The 15,695-nt window shown below is 53.0% G+C and overlaps 1 protein-coding gene across 1 annotated transcript in view; it reads right to left on the bottom strand.

Annotated features, from left to right (window-relative positions):
• Rim2 (replication in mitochondria 2) overlaps positions 1–15,695 on the bottom strand; it is a 43,711-nt gene that overhangs the window by 2,109 nt on the left and 25,907 nt on the right. The window lies entirely within an intron of this gene.

Genomic DNA, 15,695 nt, shown 5'->3' with positions numbered 1-15,695 from the left:
GTAGCAACGTCGAAAACAGGAGTATATGTGCTATTTTTAATTGAAAGTGTGTTCGAATAAAGCTATTCAAATACTTTACTGTTTGGCCCAATCCAGAGACAGCAATGGCAGGCCAATGATGGGCAATGATGCAACCTTCAATTCAAAAGCATTCAAAGCTGCCACGGATCTGTGACTGCCTCTGTAGCATTCATAAATTCTATTGTTTAAGCACTTGTGGTGCGTTTCTTGGTTCTGGTTGCCACAAAGCATGCTAGAGACTAAAATGCATGGCCCGCCGTGCAACATGAACAGGTTGGTTTGTTCACGTGTGGCCACTGCAAAGCTGTCATTTTGGCTATGATATAAAAATTAATTTAAGAACTAGTTAATATAGTCTAAGATTCTGTAATTAAATCAAAAAGATATTTTTCTTTATTTCTAGTTTTTTTGTGGTTTTTTTCAACTTATAATGAGTGCAAGGCTTTCTCAATGGCACTTGAGATTCCAATGGCCATTTGTGAACCCCCATTGAGCCAATGCCCATTGAGTTCAATGGGCATTGGCATCCGCCATGTGGCACTGGCCGATCCCCATGAGTCAGTGGGCACTGAAACTGCTAGTGCGACAGGGGCATTAGGCAGAAAATCCCTGTAAATATATTGGACGTTCACACACGCTCACAAAAACGTAACACATCGACCATACGACACGCACACAGTTCTGTGCTATAGCACTTGATGTTATAGGATTTTAAACTATACCAACAAGTGTGGGCATAATATTGATATGGCATCACATCAGCGCATCGAAACCACCAGTGATAAGCATCCCAACGGATGAAAGCGTTTCTCGCAACGAAACGTGAACTGCTGCTTACAGACTTGCAGACTTGCTTACAGACTTTTATTTTTGCTTGCATGCACTGTTACAGCACGAGCATTGTGCTGTCCAGTCTCCTACTAAAATCGCAGCTCCAAGTTGCTACTCGCGGCAAACAGAAAAAAGAAATTAATGAACCACAAACAGCAGGCAGCCGACGTAAATTTTGGGACATACCTCTCTCCTATCCTTTTTAGGGGTGATGCTGGTCTTGAGATCGCAAAAAGTTTTTCATATTAAATATACTTCAAACTATATCTCTGCAAAATATCAATGCACAAAACAATCCCCAAGTACGAAAAAAAAAAGAAGACCCGGAGAGTCGTGCACAAACTGAGTGCGAGATTCGAAATGACATTCTACATCATGTGATCGCAATTCCAAAACCCCTCCCAGATCATCGCCAGTTAGCTACAAATCTTGTTTCATGCCCTTTCGTTTGACTCCTCTCAAGAAGGCATCACAGCAGTGCTACTAAAACTACAGGAGTTTTCCCACGACTCGATTTCCTGCAACACAATAAGTGCACACAGACTTCAATCCTCTTTATCTCTGTTTGCTTTTTACAAATGCAGTTTATACCTTGCCGGGTTTTTCCGTGGTTTGCCTTGGGCAATTGAAATGAGCTTTAGCAATTTATTCAAGAAGGAAAGAGCTGTGTGGTGGTGCTATCTTTCCTGGGTTTTACATAATGGAACAAATTAAATTAGCTGCTTCCCTAAATTACTAGCCGGTCTGTTTTGTATGTTCTATTTTTTTACCAATGCATTTTCACTGAGGCAAATGTAAAAACAGCATCACGGCAGAAAGTGCATCTTGGGTAATTCAGTTCTGCAAATATTTCAAGTAACTATAATCATTTTTGGCTAATGGCTTGTAATGAAGAGCCCAATTAAAACCACAAAACTGCTTAAAACTCCAATTGTAATTGCGCTGTAGTCAAACGGTAATTGAATATCTACTAGACCACATAAAAACTCCTGTAATAGCCTTAGAAAGGCTGACAGCATCACTAAATGTACGAATGAATGGTTGTAATAAGAATCCTACCATAAATAGAAAAAAAAAAGGTTTTAAGACCTGTATACCTCGTAAGCCCGCAAATATGTACCGCCCCTTGTTAAAAATGCGCGCTTTAGTCAACGCGAACAGCAGTCACATCGCGCACCCCATGGAGGAAGGAAAGAACTTCCTCCATGGCGCACCCTGAAGAAAGCCGCCGCCACCTGGCGGAAAAGAGCAGAAAAACGCGGCGGCAGCTTCCCGCAGTCGACACAAGGAGGCGAGACCAGCACCGCTCGGGCACACCACGTGACTGCCGGAGCGAGAAGAATGGTGAGCGATGGCGAGAGGGTCGAACGTCGAGCGCGGCAACGCGACCGTGCGACGGCACCAGCGAAAGTGGCGCAACGCACGAGCGTATCGCGACGCCAGCTCCGGCCGCCGCGCTTCGCCGACCGCGGACAAAGCCAATCTTTTCTGCGCGCTAAGTGCGCGCGCCCCGTCGGCCGGCCTTCACGTTCACCTCGACGGTGCGCTTGCTTTCGTGCGCGTTGGATGCAGCGTTTTCGAAAGTGCGGCAGGCTACCCGCGGCCTACCATTTATACAGCGGTACACAGGATAACAGTGCGATGTGTCTGCGCGGGCGCTTTCTCACTTTGAAAAAAAGAAACAGCTCATTTGCGACCTTCCGTTTAACCCATTAATTCTCATTGAACTCGTCAGATAAAAGTTTTGAATTTCCAGGACTTCATCATAAATGGTTCCTCGATAGCGAACATGTAAAAAACCGAAGAAAAAATTACATATTAGTTGTTTTGAACTAATTTTTATATCATCTGAGTGCCTAAGGTCCACAGAACCATGTACTATAACACGCAGGCGCATGCAGAAATTCAAGTGGAAAATTCAAAACTGCTCTATCATCTCTGAATGTAGAATTCCGACTACACAAGTTTCAGGCCTTTTTTTTTTTTGCTCGCATTTATTTTTTCGCGTGACTCATGCATCTCTGGCATCTTATACTTTGACCTTGCGTTGATAAATATGTTGGAGAAGAGTGTTAGTTGAAGTAGCAGTTCAAGTATGCGAACAGAAATTAAAATTATTCCCACTTTTGCGCTTTTTATCATGTAAAAACGCTCCGGGCGACGTCTACTTTGAAAAGTGTTGCACCCAGCTCCAAGTTATATCACAACACGCGTTTTACAGACAGCGCTGCAAAGCCCGCAATAGGATTGCACAGTTTCAAAATTGGTCGCTCTGCAAAGCGGCAGCAAATAAATGCGCGCAGCAGAATGTCACGGCGCATCATCTGTACGCTAAAGAGAGAGAGAGAGAAAAAATTGTTATTACGTCGGATTTTATTTTTAGTGCCCCCGCGTGCGCTCAAATGGTCCTGTTTCACGCTTCGCTGTAACCATAGTAGGATACAACTTAAAAAAAAAATAGTTAAAACAGGGCAACGATCCGCGGCATACTGTATTACTCCGCTAGGCATGCAGTCACAAAAGTAAACGAAATCAGCTTTTTAACGTTTCGCTTTATTAAACAAGACAGGTGTCAAAATTCTAGCGCTTATAACTTTTTTTTTCTCGTGATTAGCTTCTTGCTAAGGTGACGGGAGAAGTTTTAACAACAGACTACTTTTTGTCGTGGAGGAATTCTGTGCGCCGGTCCTAAATGTGGGCGGAGCTTCACTGGAGACTTAAGTTGTATCCGACTATAGAAACAATTTCGCGGCGCGAAGTTCCTGACAAATGAGACGGAAATCTGCTATACACCCGTGGGGTCCACGCCAAGCCATCAACGTCCAGCTGGAGTGAACACAGCAAGACAAGGGCTGGAAGAGCGAGCAGCTCCCGTAATCTGAGGGCAAACGGCAAATTCCCCCCCCCCCCCCCCCCCCTTATTTCGCGGTCGCTTATCCTTTTCTTGTTCGCTCTGCTCATGGCGGCCGTGTGGACTCGAAATAATAAAAAAAAGACTTTCCGCGGAGACCCGTTATCGCCTCCGGGTTCCGCAACTGTTTACCGCCGGAGCCGCGTCGTCTTGATCTGCACGGAGCCGGCGACGGGCGGTCGCCCCCTCCTCCGCCACGCATACCGGCGGCCAGCGCCCACCTTAGATAGCGGCTCCATGTGGACGCAGTCACAAGACGGCCCCTGTAAATCGCTGGTGTGGGAGTGCGGCCACACATACACCTGGAGTTGTGAACGGCGCCCGACACCGAAACAGCGCGCCGTGCGCATCCCTGTCCTGCTGCGGAAGCGATTACAGAGACGACAGCGAGCAGGTGGCGAATGAGTGGCCCGCGCGACAGAAAGCGTCAGTACTTGGGGCGTGTGCACACCTCCCTTGCTGGGCACACAGACGTGCCTCGCTTCCAATGCCTCCTGTACTCTGCCCTTCGTGGTGCTCGACCATTGAGAGAGGGGAGCCTTCCACTGTGGCACATCTCTCTCACGGCGCGGTTCAGGTGTCCCCCGAGAAGTGAGGACATGTACTGCGCCTTTCACTTCCTCAAAAGTCAATCATAATTATAACCGTCGAGAACATATAAACGCTGGCACAAACACGCGCGCTTTAAAGTGCAGCAAGGGACAAGAAACAATGAGAGAAGGGGACCAGGGCTAGCAGTTCGTTTCTCCGCACTGCACGGACGGCAACCCCGAAGCCAGCTTTGCAGGGACAGAGGCGGATGCGCATGCCCCTCCTCCCCCACACTTCCCCGCAACAACGAACAAGCTGCTCCTTATTTTTTCTTTTTTTATTTCGACGCGGTGCTCGGAGCGACTGTCGCTTACCACTAATGTGTAGTGAAATAACTGCTGTCGGCATAACAGGACAAAGAACTCACTGACAGCACTATTAACGAAACACGCGCGAAAGCACTGTGCACAAAGCGCTCGCTGCCAGCGAAAACCGGCGGCAAATGCCCATGCGCAGTGCGTACGGCACGTTGGCTCTTGGCGACGCACGCAGGCCATGCGCTCCCGCGTTCCCTTTCATATTGCCGCTACCTGTACGGGCTCACGAGAAGGACTTTCAGCAAGCGAAATATTCCGCTCCTGCGCCTTGTCCCGCGTCATCCGTAACGTCAGTTCCGCGTTGCGATAACTTTTCACGCGGAATAAAGGTGCAAGAAAGACGAAGCGGGAGCGAGTGTAATTACACGCGTGTCCATTTACGAATAGCGCTGGTTGGCCATTACTTTCCCTAAGCCTTTGAAACGGCGCCAGCTGCTCGTATTGCCCACATAAATTGAAGCGCGAGCAATTTGCACGGACCGGAACACACTTCTCCACGTTCGACCACGCGCGCGAGTGGCGTGATCTGCTGACGCGAATAACCACACCTCCCTCTGCACGCAACGAAACCGGTTGCCCGCCGACGACAGATAACGGAAATGAATATATTAAATGTAGCTGCATTTGTTACATCGCTACTCAAGTTCCGCAACAAACGGCGACAGTGCACGCGGCTCCGTATCCACCGCGTCGTTTGTTTACACAGATCAACAGCGCAGTTTGCGACGTAGACACTGCCGCATGACACTGACGTCGACAGGCAGTCTTACGAATTCCGAGCGCCGAGCATATACGCTTTTTTCCCTCTCTTTTCTTCTTTCTCTCATTCCCTCCCCATTCTGAGCGCGTTCAGAGACGGGAGAGCGTGGGTCATCTATTAACCCACCGGTGCACGACGACTCTCTTGGCCCCGCTCCAGAGCTCGTCCAAAGAGCGTTATTATTCCGTGCCAAAGGCGGAGAGCGCTTCGGTGAACCCTCTCACCTCGCGAGCGAACTTAAATATTTACGCCCGCCGCTCCCTGCTGTAGTAGCAACATTCGGCGGCCCCGTTATTTCCCCCCCGAGACAGAAACAGTCTAGCACAGCCATCGACGGCGAGCAAAACAAGCCGCCTGACTCAAGTTTTTTTCAACAACGATAGGCCACGGGGTAAGACGCAACGCATTCCAAGAGCGGCAGTCAGGAGATCGTGGGGCTTGCCGCCGACAAGCTCAGCACAGAAGAGAGCCTCGGTTTTCGCTGTCGGGGAAAAAAAAAAAAAACGCCAAGAAGGTCTCGGTTCTCGCAGTCGAAAGAAAAAAAACAAAAACGGCCACAAGGAGCCCAACTACGCTCCTACAAAACAAGACGAGCAATGTTGTTTTCCAAGCAACTCCGACGACGGCGCCAAGAGATGACGACGTAGTCTGAGCATCCAATATCAATCCCACGAACTTTTCCAGCCAGAATCGCGCCAGCTGTTATTGTTGCACGAACAGCCGTCGAGATGACGATGATGACGACGTAGTCTGAGCATCCAATATCATTCCCACGAGCTTTTCCAGCCAGAATCGCGCCAGCTGTTATTATTGCACGAACAGCCGTTGCCGTCCAGGAGAGCGTTCACCCAGCAATGGTGCAATATCTGCGCCGCACATTCACTTGGCTCGAAAAGTAACCTGTCATCATTCACCACATTCCGAAATTACCCAGTCCACAGCTGGACAAACGCCTCATCCACTAACCCCCTCCACTGTACCTGATTTGCGCCATCGCCCCATCACTAGCCGAGCCCCTCACTAGCCGACTCCCGGTTGTCCTCCATTACGTTTCGCCTGAACGATTAACCAAGGATTAAGTCCCTCCTTCATCCCTTCCCTTACGGCGCGGTTCAGGTGTCCGCCGATATATGAGATAGATACTGCGCCATTTCCTTTCCCCCCAAAACCAATTATTATTATTATTATCATTATGAACGATTAACCAAGGACTCTGAGGTGGCGCGACGCATTGAAAGAGTATAGAAACCAAACTTTTGGTTGAGTGTTTTCTTCTTTTAATCGAATTTGTTCTTATCTGTCTCGGTTCCAACAGCCAAGCGATGCCTGCGACGTAAAAGGTCAGTATTGGTCACGTGCTCGAGGCACGAAAAAAAAAAATTGGCGGTGGTTCAGCTCTGGTTAAACCTGGAGTGACGCGATAGCTACAGCTGGCCGAGTGGAACCCGGTCACGTGACGAACCACGTGATCAGCCACGGCGCCGCGTGCGGCTGCTCCGCACCACGTGACTAACCACGTGACAGCGTGGCGGCGCAGCCAGGCTGAAGGCACGAAATGCTACCGTAATGTAGCTATCGCTAAAAAAGAAAAAAACCTGATATAATCGCTGCTTTGCCGTTTTAATTCTCTGTACAGTGTTAAAGCTAGCCCGCCTGCTTCAAGAGCCGGAATTACTAGTGAAGGAGCAAAATATCGCAGCTTTCTGCATGCCTCGCGTGACTTATACTGAAATTTCATGCGACAGCCGTCGTTCGGCTGTTGAAACCGAAACAGATGAGTGGAAATTCGATTACAAATTAACACCACGTGCATTCGCACACCCACACTAATCAAACGCCCAGTCGCCGCCGCGGAAGGTGGCGCTTCATTCTCGATGGCCTTGCGTCGGCTAGTTAAAAGGCGGCGCATTGTCGATGCGCCGCCCGACAGCGCTTGCACGGAAAATTCCACGCACAGGTTGACGACGACGCAAGCACGCACGCAAGCTTCCGCGTTCGTCGCGTCAATCCCCCTCACTCTTCGATCGCCGCTTTTCGACGAGGTCAGCGCACGTCTCGGACACAAACGCGGTCAGCGAGGTAACAAAGAACGCACCAGGGGAGACTGGGGTACAAAGAAAAAAAAAACTGTCCGATTTAAGGGCAGAGACACCAGCTTCCACGTGCACACTGCACAAGCAGCGCGTATATATCAAAGGGCAATAGCGCATCTGGACGACTTCACGCGAACATCGCCTACCACGGCACACTGCGTAAAAACGCGCTTGGGAAGCACGGCTGTGTTTCCCTCCGCGGCAGTTTTCAATTAAGCCAGTCCCAAAGGCAGTGCGCCATACTGCTACATACGTGCTTCTCCGACTATGCGCTCCCACGTGACCACAGGAAAAGAAAAGCGAAGTCTAGAGCCGACCGCTTTCTTTCAAGCGCCTCCAACTGCCACCATGTGTTCTAGCCCCAAGTGGTCGCCGTTACAGGGGTTCGCCTCCGGGCGGCCCTCGGACCCAGCCAGGGGAACAAGCTTGTCCACTTCCTGTGCAGCGGTCTGCTCCCGATCAGATGAACGCCAGCATGCTTTTGGTTAGCTGCGCGCCCGCTTGTTGGTGAGGGGGCGACCGGAGCAAAGGAAGACGATTTATTTATTTATTTCAGAATTACTGCCAGCCTTCAAGAAGGCCCTAGGCAGGAGGGGGACACACACTATAAATACACAGCATGGAGAGAAGAGGACAGCCGTAAATGAATACCAGACTTCGGCCAGCTGGGAAAGCCAACCAATGAGCGTCGTTCACACCACCCAAAGGCGGCGCCCGCGACGAAGTCTCCTTTATTGGACTATATTGAACTAGAAGCATTCTAGTTCATTACAAATTGGACGATAATGGCGAGAAAACGACTGGAGAGGCTATTAGAAGCGCCCGACACTTACATCCGAGCAGCGACTCACTGAGCCGTCTTCCCTTCAACGTTGTAAGTATGTGGATATCGTTTTCCCTTGCTGCTTCCACTCCCCGTCTCCAACTGACGTTCCTTCCCCTACCGGCACAGCGGCGGTGTTCCTGTTCCCTATGCCTGGTGAAACACTACTAGCACGGCCAATATAGAGGCCTCCCACACGCACCCCCAAAGCAACGGCTGCAGACGCGAAGTAGCAAAACGGGGCTGGTTCGACCAACAAAATTTCCGCATCCGATGAGACACAGGGTGCGCATCTCAAGTGTTCGCTTTGGGCTGCAGAAGAACACACAAAAAAAAAAAAACAGAGGACGCGAACGAGTATCGCGCGCTCATTCCAAACGGAACCACAAAACTGCCACGAAAGGCCCCCTGGGCAATGCTCAGGAGCAGTCTTTACGGAACGACGACCCGCAAACATGCCTCCATACACTCAAACACGAATACCCCTCTATGTGGGAGTAAAAAGCTGTCCTCTCTTGCTCCAATTTTACCCCTTTCTGTTTAGAGTGTAGGGTACCTCCAATTCCAAACGCCTCCATTTCAGGCAATGAGCATCTCTCTGCGTAGTAGACGCCATTTCGTTTTCGTTCGCCTGGTCGGCCGGCAGGCACGTGTCGGACATGAAGCCTCTGAACGACACGACACTTCCTTGCCTGGCAGCTGAACCGGTCTGTCTCCCGGCCCAGAAATGCAGTCTATTCGCAGTCACTCTCAGCCGACGGTAAGGCGACCATCGAGGCAGCCTTGCCACGCTGCACACAAGAGACCACAGCGCCACCGCGAGGGCGGCGAGAAACTGCGTCGCCGCTCCGTGTACACAACACACCCGGCCAACCACGTGCCACAGCCGCAAAAGGGTACACACATTGCGCGTGCGCGCGGCGCTTGTACAAACAGCGATCGCGCCACTTGACTACACAGGTCCGGCGGCGCCGCGAAACGGGGTTCCTGGAGCGGCAGTACGACGCATCAGGTGCGAGCCCGCCTAGAACCCTCGGTCCTTTCTTCACGGTTCACGACCCCCCATTTTCTTGTATGCGTCATTTGATCCACACTAGACAGGCAACTGTGTGGAAAAGTAATTTCATGTACATTTGAGCTATTTACTGCACCAAAAATTGAGCGTGCGGCAACAAGGACAGAAATGTTTGGCAGGAAATCCACACTACCCCCCCCCCCCTTTTTTTTTTTTCAGCGATGAAAGTTCTTCAAATGCCTTGTGTATAAGGGATAACCTCTATCGCGTCTTCAAAGAGCTCACCGGTGTAAAATCCGCCTGCGTATTTGTGTGTGCGTACGTGTTTACAGATCTTTATGAAGAATTAATGGATTTTTCACATCTCAAAGCTGCGCAGTGGAGGACACCTATGCACCTGGGCTGCACAAGCTCCTCTCTTTTCGCCTCCCTCGAAGAGTGCGCGCACGGGTACGCTTTCACTCCGGCGCTTGCAGTCAGGAAAACATGTCACCTCGCCGCTGCCTCAACAGGAAGAGCTGGACGACGCGTATAGCATTCTGCAGGCGAAAAGACAGCCTGGCAAGAGGCCCGAGGGCAATTCTCAAGGCCGCACGCCTCAGATAGCACTCGCCGCTGGTCCGGCTAATTGGTTACTCGCTTTAAAAAAGAGCTGTCCAACGCGACACGCTTTGCGCAAGACTCGCACGGGTTATAGTCGGATACAACCCAAGAATTAAACGGAAAATACCCCTTAAAAAAGGAGGCTTCAAGCCAATGGCGTCGACCGATTCTCATGACCTCGGGTTTAATCTCCTCCGACCCGCTAGCGTGACATCGCAAAAGGGCATTACCCAGGTCCTAAACCGATTAACCGCGGCGTCACGAAAGTCGCTCGACGCCATTGCTGAGTTGTATCCGACTACAGAAAAGTGAAACACTACGCCTATTCCACAAGAAGCTGGGATGCTCAATGTGCGCCGTTGGCAGAAACTGACACGAGCGAACCGCGCCGTGAAGAGGCGAGTACGTCCGATCCGCGCACTAGACAGGAAGGCTCCGCTCCGGCGTACGTACAAGGCAGTCACGAGAAAGTGAGTGGGAGTCGGCATTTGAAGATGAAGGGCGCAGTAGAGAAAGGGAGATAAAAAGGCGCGCGCGCACGGAAACAAAAATAACGCTATGTTTGGGGCCCAAAGATAGCGGGGGTGCGCACCAACAACCAGGAGACACGGAAACTTGAACGCCGGGATCCGCCATGAGGCGCTGAACACAACACGCGAGAAGAGTGGGAGGGGGGGCATACGCGAGGCGAAAGGCCGATCACGCGGCATGGGAGCGGCGATACCGCGCGCGAACAAACTCATCCGACCGGTAGTAGCACGCGGACGTATTGCCACCACATGCTTAGCGTCAACACACACACACACACACACAGCTTTTTTCATAGCGGAAGGCCTATCTATCGCGCGCGGTTCGGATATAGGGGGAAATAAGAGAAAAAAAATGCCGCTGCCCTTCAGATAACGGTGCTCCCGAGCTTAGGGGAATTGGCGTGCACAGTGTAATGCAAGAAAAACACGCCAGGGAATTAAAAAAACAAAAAAATGAGTACAACACAGCGCACGGAGCCTGGCCAGTCAGTAGGCAAATGTGCTGAACTGCAGACAGGCACACAGAAACAAGGCCCTTGTCAATGCAACGAAATGAGCTTCCGGAAAGAAGAAGAATGCACCGCGACACGGGTTAAGAGGGCTGGTTAGAAACGAGAGGAGAATCTCTCGCACAGCGTCATTCAAGGCCGACGCAGCGACTTCCGTTAAAACCACGAAGCAACCACCCTCGCGTGTCTCCGTAACCACCAGCAGCTGCTGTCAAACGCGGGACTACCAGGTGCGCCCGTGACGCAAGCAGCCCAGAGGGACACGCAACGCCCCCTTGACGGACGTTTAACGCCAAGCGATGGAGGAAGAGCAGCATCACGAGTTCTTCCACCAGCGGAGGAGGAGGTGTGCCTGTGTAAATATATATATCTAATAACGAGTGGGTTGCGCGACCGGTGATAAAACCTGGCAAGTGCGCAGGAGGGGAAGCGGCCGAAATCGCCGCGAGTGACCCAGATAGCGCGCGACAGGCGCCGATGACGCGGACGTCGGAGGAGGTGGGGGGAACCCTTGCCGCATCGCTCAGCGGCGCGTGTTTACACCGCGACGCGATCGGCCCACGTGGGTCGCCAGCCGCCGCCGCCGAAGGGAGCTGGCGCCGCCTCGGCGGAGGAGAATGAGAGGACAGAGAAGGAGGAAAAAAGCTTGTTTGGGCGCACCAGGGAGCGCGCATAAACGCCGCCCGGGCTGAGGTAAAAAGAGGAGAGAGGATCGCAGACGCTAAAAAGTCAGTGAATCCCACAGCAGCAGATTGCGAGAATGCTGCAGACACGGACTCAGCGAAGGGTCCATTGCGGCTTCCGAGTGTGTAGCAGCAGATCGGTGACTGCGACGAGACTGTACCGACTTCCAAACGTGCATGCGCGCCATTGTCCCCGGAGAAGCCGGCAGGGAGAGAGGGAAAGCGCCCGTGTTGCGCCCCGTTCGTTGCTCGAGCGTTGGAGGAATCGCGGAGCCAAGAAGGCGTGCCGCGTTTGCCAGTTGGCCGCGCGTAGAGACGATAGAACAGGTGAGAGAACGCCGCGACGGGTCTGTTCTTGAGGCCCAATTCGTCCTCTCAGTGAGGCTCTGAAATAAGGGCCGGCAGCGGACTCGAATCTGCTCGCTCCTTCACCCTTCACTATAAAGGCCTCAATCACAAAAAGAGTGGCGCACTGACGCGACCACGAGAAGAGGGCACGCAGTTGTTGCGCGCGATTCCTGCCGTGTTGGCAGCGCTTCCCTGACCCGCCCCCGACCAGAGAGCGGCCACGTCGACAGGGATGGTGGCGACTGTGGACACGCCCTTTTTGAGCGGCCGATCAACGAGTTCATCATACTGGATCAGAAAAAAAAAGAAAACAATGGTTTCTGGTTTATGGGGGTTTAACGTCCCAAAAGCGTTTCAGACCATGAGAGACGCCGCAGTGAGGGGCTCCGGAAATTTCGATCACCTTGGGTTCTCTAACGTGCACTGACATCGCACAGTACACGGTCCTCTTGTATTTCGCCTCCATCGAAATAACATCGCCGCGGCCGGAATCGAACACGCGTACTTCAGGTCAGCAGCCGAGCGCCACAACCACTGAGGCACGCGCGGCGGCTTAAAAGGGGGAAAAAAAAGGCGGTTTTCCAGTCACACACAAGGCGATATCGTCTCAACCTGAGCAGGCACATTCCAAGAACTACGTTCCGAGTGCGCCAAAGCAGCGCGAGCCAGATAGACGGGGAGACCTGCAGATTTGAAAGACGCCAAAGCTATAAGTGCCCAAGAAACGCGTCCCACTCGGCGCAGTGTGAGAGAGTTGGAAGTGGAAAAGAACCTCGCGCAGCGCACGCCACTGTCTCTGCCGAGGTTCGACGTCCACAGACGCGCCGGAGAACAGTGCACCGCTGAAACCGAGCCGTTGCGAACAAGAGCGGCCCAAGGAATGCACCGGGTAGGTGCGCGCGAAAGACGAGTCCAGGCATTCGGAACTCGTGAGCAGACGGTCGGACGAGGCGCCGCGCTCTCCATTGTTCTACCTGTGCATGGTGCAGAGGGGCGCCTGGGAACGCGCGGCTCGCTTCCCACAGCCGGATGGCTTCGTCTTGCATCGCGCGACGCGGCCGTACTTTTCCGCTCTCGCAGTGTTGCTGCCAACGGCGACCCAGCGCAACAACAGCGGTGCTTCGTTGCTGAGCCCGAAGTGTGGAGGGTTCGGTTCGGTAACGTAAGGCTGCCGATGCCCGGTGGTCTTCAAATCAAGCTTCGTTCGACCACAGGTGGTCGAAACGAAACTATAGCGGACAGAAGTCGACTCCAGCACCCTTTTCAAGGGGAAAGCGCGAAAACGTCGAAGAAGAGAGTAGGGAACGATGCCCGCCTTTCCTTTTCTCGAAACCTGCTCTTTCCCTTCAAACGGGGACTGCAGTCGACTTCTGTCGCATTCATGTAAACGCGGCTTACGCGAGCCACTAAAACTACGGCGTCCCACACAGCTGCGGAGAAGCGTCCGACGTGAAGACGCGCGCGCTAACGTTTAGCTGCTGTGTAGAGGCTAAAGACAAACAAACAAAAAAGCCAACCGATTTGCAACAGATGAGGATCGTGTTATACGTGGCCGGCTGCCAAAATGGCTTGTCAGTAATCGGAAGTCGAAATTCCCCAAAACCTACTCTGTCCCTACAAGGACACGACGGAAGATGAGGCCGCCGCGGTGGCTGAGTGGTTACGGCGCTCGGCTGCCGGCCCGAAAGACGCGGGTTGGATACCGGCCGCGGCGGTCGAATTTCGATGGAGGCGAAATTCTAGAGGCCCGTGTACTGTGCGATGTCAGTGCACGTTAAAGAACCCCAGGTGGTCGAAATTTCCGGAGCCCTTCACTACGGCGTCCCTCATAGCCTGAGTCGCTTTGGGACGTTAAACCCCCATAAACCATAAACCCTAGAGGATGAGGAGGATGAGACGAAAGAACGAGTGCCGCGCAAACGGCACGCAAACAACAGCCGGAGTGACTGACGGCGGCACCTGCCTGCCGGCTCGTCACGCGATGCGCAGGCTGCTGTTGTGACTGGGGCGTTGTTTGGGTGCCGTCCGCGGCGCAGCTTTATCGTCGTTTCGCCGAAGTGGACGACGCGCGCGGACGCACGTCCACAACGTCGGAGGTGGGAGGCAGGAGGAGCGGGAAGAGGAGCCTAATTTCGGCCTCACCGCTATCGGAGGGGCGTCCCTTCACCGACGGACGGACGCTATCGGCGCCGCCAGACAATGCCCTCGGACGGCGCGCAATGCGATCGGTGCCGCCATAAACCTTGCGCGCAGTGCACGCACGACTTTCCCACCGACCATGGCCCGCTTGCTGCCCCTCTCTCACGGGTAAACAAACAGTTGCCTCGAACTGCGAACAGCAACGTCAACACGTCTCGTACAGCACCAAGAATGACGCTTTCGGCGAGTGTGGTCTCAAGGCACATGAGTAGGGCTCCCTACCTTCACTATCTGAGAGGTGGATTTATGCTTCCTAATACTTGTAGCTTACGAGGGATTGTTTTTTTTTTTAGCTTGGTGTGACTGCACAACGCGGTTTCCCACTTGTGTACAGCGTGCCAATGCGCTACCGCTACCCGTGACCATGACCGAGTCTCTCGACTATCTCAAGTGTTCCCAAAAGCGTTCACAAACTGCGGGAATAAGTATGCGAGACAGAAACGTATCCTTAACGGCCCGAGTTAACGCCTCCCTCGCAGCACGCTCGAATATACCGCTTAAAATAGGTTAGTCCAAATGAGTTGATTTGAAAAAAGATGTAGCGCAAAAGAGACGAGCACGGGAGGGAGACACGACAAGGACGAACGCTCGTCTCTTTTGCGCTACATCTTTTTCCAAGTATGTGTCACCAACTCGCCCAGCAGCAAGTTTTATTGAGTTGTATTTGTTCAGCCTCGAACACGACATGGCACCAAGAAGCGGCCGCAATCGCTTTCACTTTTCGTTCCGGGATTCCCAACAGCCGAGAGACGCAACTCAAGAACGTCTGATGAGCGGGAATGGAGGAAATGAAAGCATGCATCAGAAGCTGTCGATGCAATTGCCGGTGCGCAGAAAGGCCTGCCTCCAGCAGCTTCTCACACGGGCGGGGGCGATTGGCACAGGGTCGAGCAGCACGGCCTCAGGAGAAGAGCAGCCCGAGTGAAGGCGCTGACGCGAACAATCGGAGGCCACTGCGAGACCGCTCAGCGGACTATGGCCCACCGATGACAATGCGGTGCGGAATTGCTTGGGACAAACAGCTTCACCTTTCCCACCAGTATCATCAGCGCGAGGGCAAAGCGCAAGAGCGCGCCCTTAGCCCAGTTTCCGGACGGTGGCGAGACGGCGCCTCGCGTGATCCCCCCCGGTGGCGGCAGCCCCGGGTGGCATGCAAAGAGCGGCGCCAGAGCGAGGGGGGGGGGGGGGGGGGGGGGGGGGGGGGGGCGTGTTGGCACCGACGAAACGGCGTTGTGACCTGGCAACAGCGCGGGCGCCAGCCTCCCCCCGGGTCGGCAGAGCACGGCTCGCGCAATCAACGCCTTCCGGCGAGGAGAAGAAAGGTCGGCAGAAGCAGCCCCCACCCCGATATACACCTGCTACGAAGTTGAGTCAAACATCCACGGCCAATCGTTCGATCAGTCACGGGGCGACACCGTGGCCGCCCGAGCTTGCAGCCTGGGCAGGGCGAACGCGGTGCCC

The sequence above is a fragment of the Amblyomma americanum genome, chromosome 2 (assembly GCF_052857255.1).
Source record: "Amblyomma americanum isolate KBUSLIRL-KWMA chromosome 2, ASM5285725v1, whole genome shotgun sequence".
NCBI lineage: Eukaryota > Metazoa > Arthropoda > Arachnida > Ixodida > Ixodidae > Amblyomma > Amblyomma americanum.
The sequence above is the reverse complement of the archived record's forward strand: the minus strand, read 5'-3'. Positions and strand labels throughout refer to the sequence as shown.